Source organism: Malaclemys terrapin, chromosome 9 (genome assembly GCF_027887155.1).
Source record: "Malaclemys terrapin pileata isolate rMalTer1 chromosome 9, rMalTer1.hap1, whole genome shotgun sequence".
NCBI classification, from domain to species: Eukaryota; Metazoa; Chordata; order Testudines; family Emydidae; genus Malaclemys; species Malaclemys terrapin.
Genome location: NC_071513.1, coordinates 22,150,135 through 22,156,701, shown reverse-complemented (window position 1 = coordinate 22,156,701; position 6,567 = coordinate 22,150,135).

The following is a 6,567-nucleotide window of genomic DNA, read 5'->3' as shown; positions in this document are numbered from 1 at the left end:
GCCCAGATATGATCCTAATTTATTTAAGATGCAAACAGGATTTATCATGGCAGTTGACTTTTTGATCAGGGACCAACAGATGTGCACAATGATTGGTTACAGGTAAAACTGCTCAATATTAGATTAGCAGATGCTCCGCTAACCCACCATCTGTTCTCTTTCTTTGTCCATGTCCCGTTGCCCTCGGGTGGGTGTTTGTAACCAATTAAAAACTTTAGTGCATGTAGAAATCAAAATATTCCCAGCTTCATGTAGATCCGCAATATTTACACTTAATGAGAGGCAGTGGGGAAAATACCAACAGGATGACCAGTCCTTAAAAATACCATTTATTCTGATAACTGTAGGAAAGCAGCACTTTTAATGATGAGCCTCGTGAGTTCAGGAATAATTGCAAACTGATGAGTCCTTATTTAATCTCTCCTCTGTGTTCTCTGCTTTGAATCTCTGCATTTAGAATGTGGCTTTTTCATTTATATGAAGTTACATTAGACTCTCACTCAGCTTCTACCTGTGTTCTAGACTTATTTGCATAGACTTCTAAAGAGCCATCTGGGCAGAGCAGTACAAACACCCTGCGAGCTTTGGATGGGCATAGCAGAGAGAGACAATGTTCTGCCAGTACTTTAAAGGTCTACTTCATCCATTTCTCCCCCTGGCATAAGAAAGACTCCATGTACTAAGGGTACATTTGCTGCAAAAGGGAAGGATGGTTTAAACCCACTTAATGTTTTTCCATTTAAACAAAAATGTGTTCTCATTTCCACAGCCAAGGAGGGAGGCAAGCTCTCTTGGTCTCATAGATTTTAAGGCCAGAAGGGCCTATCATGATCATATAATCTGAGCTCCTGCACTTTGCAGGCCACAGAACCTCACCCATTCACTCCTGCGATAGACCTGGCCGAGTTACTGAAGTCCTCCAATCTTGATGTAAAAACTTCAAGTTACAGAGAATCCACCATTTATTCTAGTTCAAATCAGCAAGCGATCCATGCCCCACACTGCAGAGGAAGATGAAAACCCCACAGGGTATCTGCCAATCTGACCTGGGGGGGGAAATTCCCTGCAGACCCCAAATAAGGCGATCAGAAAGACCTACCAGCCAGACATCTGGAAAAGAATTCTCTGTAGTCCATTGAGTCTTTCCCCTCCTAGTGTTGCATCCCCGATGGCTGGCGATATTTGCTAATAGCAGTCATGGATGGACCATGTACCATCCCCTCCATAAACTTATTGAGATCAGTCTTAAAACAAGCTAATGTTTTGCCCCTCCCCTTGGAAGGCTGTTCGAGAACTTCATTCTTCTGATGGTTAGAAATGTTTGGTCTAATTGGCAAACAACTCACTTTTTGCTGCTAAACCTAGTGGATGAAATCCTGGCCCCATTGAAATCAATGGGAATTTGACTGACTTCCATGGGGCCAGGATTTCATCCAGTGAGTGTATTTCTAGTGTAGCCTTCTGTTCAATATGTACAATTAGAAACGGGAGGAACGGTAGAGGACCTCGTAGGGATGACTGGGAATATTCCCCTCCCAGAAATACTTTGAGAATTCCAGATGCCTTGTGAAATTTGATCATTTCTAAGGCATAACATTCACTTCAGAAGAATGTGTATGAACCCTGAGGATAAATAATCTAGCAGTATCCAAAATGGGGATGAACTTGAACAAAGGAAGAGGTCTTCCATTTGGTGGAGAATTTAAATAAGGGGCACCTGATAGCTCCACCACATCACTGCTGTCCTGGTTCATATTTAACCACAAGAGTTAGTAGTTTGGCTTTAGAAAACAGTTGGTACATATACTGGAGGCAGGAGCCTGAGAACAACCTCTGATTGTGAAGAACAAGCCTATGGCTGATACGACTTTTGCAGATACTGAAGCAATTTAGATGCCGTTTTTTCCTGCACATCTTGGTCTTTCAAAACTTCTCAGTGAGAATATTGATAAATTGGGTTAATGCCAGAGGGGAAAAACAGTTGGTGTTGGTCCTGCTTTGAGCAGGGGGTTGGACTAGATGACCTCTTGAGGTCTCTTCCAACACTAATCTTCTATGATTCAATAAAAGGAGTAGTGAAAGCAACATAGAAAGAGGAGCCATCAGTTAAACAATGTTTATGTTGAATGTGCTTCTGGTGCCAAAAGAAAGCAGTTGCCAACTGTTTGCTAAGCAAACTGCAGAATAGACATTTATTACTGGCTTTGTCTATCCTCTTGGAACAGACAAGAAAATGGTGCAGGTCAAAGACCAAAGGTGGAGAAGGGTTTGGCATAGACAGGTTTGTTCTGAGCACTGGAATGGGAGTCAGGAGGATTCCAGTCCCAGCTCTGCTCCTGATACCACCTGTGTGTGGTGGGCAGGTTACTCTCTTCTCAAGGTCTAGTTCTCCCTCAGACAGGGCTGCTGCTGTTTACCTCACAGGGGAGCTGTGAAGATTAATTAGCTAATCTACTTAAAGTGCTTGGAAGAGGGAAAGTGGTATATTATTCTGATGATGAGGCTTTCAAGTCATTGAAATCGAGCCACCCACATGACCCTTCCCTCAAATGGATCAAAAAAGCAAGTTACAAAGAAGGCACCTGAGACCAGATCGTGAGATGGACTCACACCACTCAAATGTGTGGGCCAGCAGGGAGGGGATAGGCCATCAGCTGAATATTTATCCCTTGGGACCAATGTCCGTAATAAGTGATGTGTGCCCTGCTGTGATCTAATTAGGCTTAATTGAATTGAAGAAGAAAAAAAAAAGGAAGAGGGCAGAGAGCAGGCAACAACTGGCATTGACTGATGAGGTACAATTATGGTTTTTTTTTTTTTTCCATTTCAAATGAGGGCAAAGGTTTGAAACCTAATCGGCTGTGAGAATTAGATACTAAGTTGTGTTGGGTGCATCGCTGACAACAGCCTCTCCTCCATCCCTCAGGTACAGGGGGAAGAGAACACAAACCTCTTCTGGAACCACACCTTGAAAGCTGTCGAGTCAAGGGAGGAATCCCTGCTTCTAAAGAAAATGCAAGCTCCTTTCGGTATGCTTGGCCTGAGGAGGAATTAAGGGATCTGTTTCCAGGCCTGAGGTTCAAATTTGACTTAGTCTTTTCATTCGTCAGACTTTTCCTTTATCGCTTAACAGTGATTTAAAAAAAAAAAAAAAAAAAAAGTATAAGAGGAATTTCATGTTTCTAATCTGTTCTGAGAGAATCAGAATAATGTCGCAGCTGGGCAGGCACAGAGCAATCAGCTTAGCTTGGATGCATCATCTCCAAAAATAACCCCCAAGTCTGGCTATTAAATTGCTCTTTCTAATGGGTTTTCTGTTGGGATGGATTAGGTGAGTTCTGTTCCAGTGTATTAAACAGCAAAAGGAAGCCACTTAGTACACTACACTGTCTTTTTAACCCTTTGGAGACTGAGAATTTATTATACTGGGAGCTTTTCATGCCTCCTATGAACTTATATATCTTGTATAAAATTTTGAAAAAAGCACTTAGATGCTTTTGAAAAGTTACATTTTCAAAAGTGACTTAGGCCTGGATCCTCCTAAGACTTCTAGGGGCCAGCTTTTTAAAGGAATAAATGCTTTTAAAAATCTGTCCCAAAGTCACTTTTGTAAACAGGATATCGTTAGTATCACGGTGCTCTCAACATTATGGTTGGGGCAGTGGTTCAATACTGATTCAGAGGAAAGGGAGCCACCTGCAAAAACAAAAAAACAAAAACAAAAAACCCCTCCAACATTTAGGTATTTCCCATAGGTCTCTCATCCCATAGATCACAGCTAGAAATGAGTGGTTGTGGCTACAAAACAAAGCACGGTCTTTCACAATTTCTTAAGTAAGCTAGAAGCAATAATTAAGCATCCAGCCTGTTGATCCACAGAGTTTTAAGTTTTGTTTCTATTAGAGTCTTTTCTCCTTGATTCAGGTTTTGCCACTAGCCCTGATCTGACAACTTCACTGTATATTTAATCTGATCTTTGCTTGCTTTAAACAGAATTCTTCATTATCACAGACACAGGATGAGAGTGAGAGAACCACAGATGAACTTCATGAAAGGTAAATATATTTTCAAAGGTAGCTTTGTACAAAGCCTAAAAGGATAATGGAAGGTAGTAATTTATGATTCAATCAGGACCTATTTAACATTATTAGTATTCTTGAGAAAAATATTCTAAATCAGAAATCCTCCTAAAGCCCCTGAAGTTTGCAGAGATGAAGAAGAAAAAAAATTGAAACTGCTTTGAAAATGTTCCCACTCGGAACATCAACTTGGAATTTAAAATGATTCTTCATCTTTGAAATGGGCAAGGCAAAAGAGAGATGGGGCAGTGCCCTTTAAGAATCATCAGGTCATCTGTGAGCTTGCAAGAACTGGCCTTCTTCAAAATTGAAAGATTTTCAGCCCTGTTGGGCTAGAGGCATTATGGGGGAAAAAGTCATTCTGATCTTGGGCAGACGTGAGAGTGAAGAAGTATTAGCAAATATGGAGAAGTTTGAGTTCTGAGTGAGGGTTTTGATTCTGATTTCATCAGTCATTCTCCCCTACACCCCATCTCCCCTCCAATCCCAAGACAGAAGTCTTGAATGGTGGTTTTATACTATTACTTTCATTTGAAACTATTATTACCCACATTATGTGATTTACTTTCATTCATCAATAGGCCACTGACTAGATAGACTTACTGCAGAAATTTAAGCAGTCACGTGATGTCCTTAGCGATCCACTTTTGAATGTTAGTGACTAGGTCCTGTGCTAATGATCACATTTCTTTAATCTGTGGAGATCAGAACACAATTAAACCTAGAAAGTATCTGTTACTTTAAATATAGAAATCCGGTACTTATTATGAGAAACATGTATTAACCTTCAGAACTATGTAAATCAGGGAACTGGCTGGTAATGAGATATGGACTGTTGTGGATATCCTAGGGAAAGCTCCCCTGGGAGACTAAAAGCAACTGAGGTTTCTTTTCCCTCTTTTTTCCCCTCACCAACTATTACATGTACACTGGGTCTCAACAGGCAATGATGGACTGACCCATCCTATCTCCTCTTGCAGCAATAGCTCAGTTGCACAGTAGTACTTAGATCTTAAATTCCCCCGTATTTGAAAGTTGCTGATTGGCCTAAGGTGCAAAATTCAGGTCTGGATCAAAATTTTCCCAAAGTTGGGGGCAAGGGGAGAGGGGGAGAAGAGGAGGGCAGGTTTCCAGCTCTGGATTGGATCAGGCTTATCTTTGTAAAATCACATCTGGGATAATCTGCTCTTTGTGGCCAACAATAATTCAGAAGGCCTGACACCTGTGGTGCTGTGAGCAACCTGATTCTAAATTTGCATAGAATTGTCAGGGTCTCCCTCAATCCATGAGTCCAAATACCTGGATTCAGGCCTGCAAGTAAATCACTTATAATATATCCCTTATCTGTCTGGCAGAGGCTGCTGGGTTGGAAAATAATGGCCACTATGTAACTTTGTGATACTCTTGTCCTGTATTTAACTATGGACTGATGTTAAGGTGAGTTATTTACTAATTCCTCCCAAAAGTAGACCTATGTGCATAATACAGAGAAAGCGGAAGAGAGAAAGAGAGAGAAAAGGTAAGGTAAGGGAGAGGTAGAGAAAAGAGATGGTGAAAGATGTTGGAGGAAAAGCAGAGGAGGGTTGGGGTGTGGGGAAGAGGAATTAACCACAAGATTAATCTTGTGTGGAGTTTCCCCTCACATTGTCTCTGTGGGGAGGAGGAGGGGAAAGACAGGAGGAGTGTTGGCTTGGGGGTGTGTGTGTCCCTATGGGATGAAAGTGGGAAGGGTTCCATCCCTAGAACCCACAGATCCCCAAAATCCACATAGACGGGGATTTGCTAGAGATACAGGAATGTCTGTACACTGGCCCTCTGCCTCCATGTTAGCGCTGGGGTCCCCAGCCGAGCTGCCAGGGACTCTCCTGTTGATGGCTGCTCCTGGAACCCTCCATAAAGTGGCGGACGCCACAGTGTAGAACCGCTACTGCAGCCCCAGGCTGCATTCACTGTTCTGAGGATTGCCCTTGGAGTGGACAGGAGCATGATGTAGATAGCAGGTATGGACCTCCTGCAACGCCTAGGGATGAGCGAGCTCCCCTTTCCTTGCACATTGGAGGTGATAGCCCTCTGCACAGGGATCCTGGGGGAATGATTCCCGCCACAGAGAGGAAAAAATAATTCTGTTGAATCATTTTCTGCTCAGAAGAAAGTATGGATAGACTCAAACATGTGACAATACAAACTAAATTGTTTCCCCTCCCCAGCTGTAATCCCAGGCCATGCAGAGTTCTGGGGTGTGACTTCACAGGTGCCATATTGCTCTGCCCCATAATAACAACCAAGAGGATCTAGTGCTTGAGAGTGGTATAGTAATGCCTGTTGAGATACCTCTCAGTTGTCCCTCATTGCAAGACCTGTTCACTTAACCCAAACTGCCCTCTTGCTCTTGCATGTTGAGTGCTCTTTGTCTCTCTCTACCATAGTTTATCGCTCTTGCATGTTGACACCATGCTGGAAGCGGTCATTGAAGGTCCAAGCTGCAAAC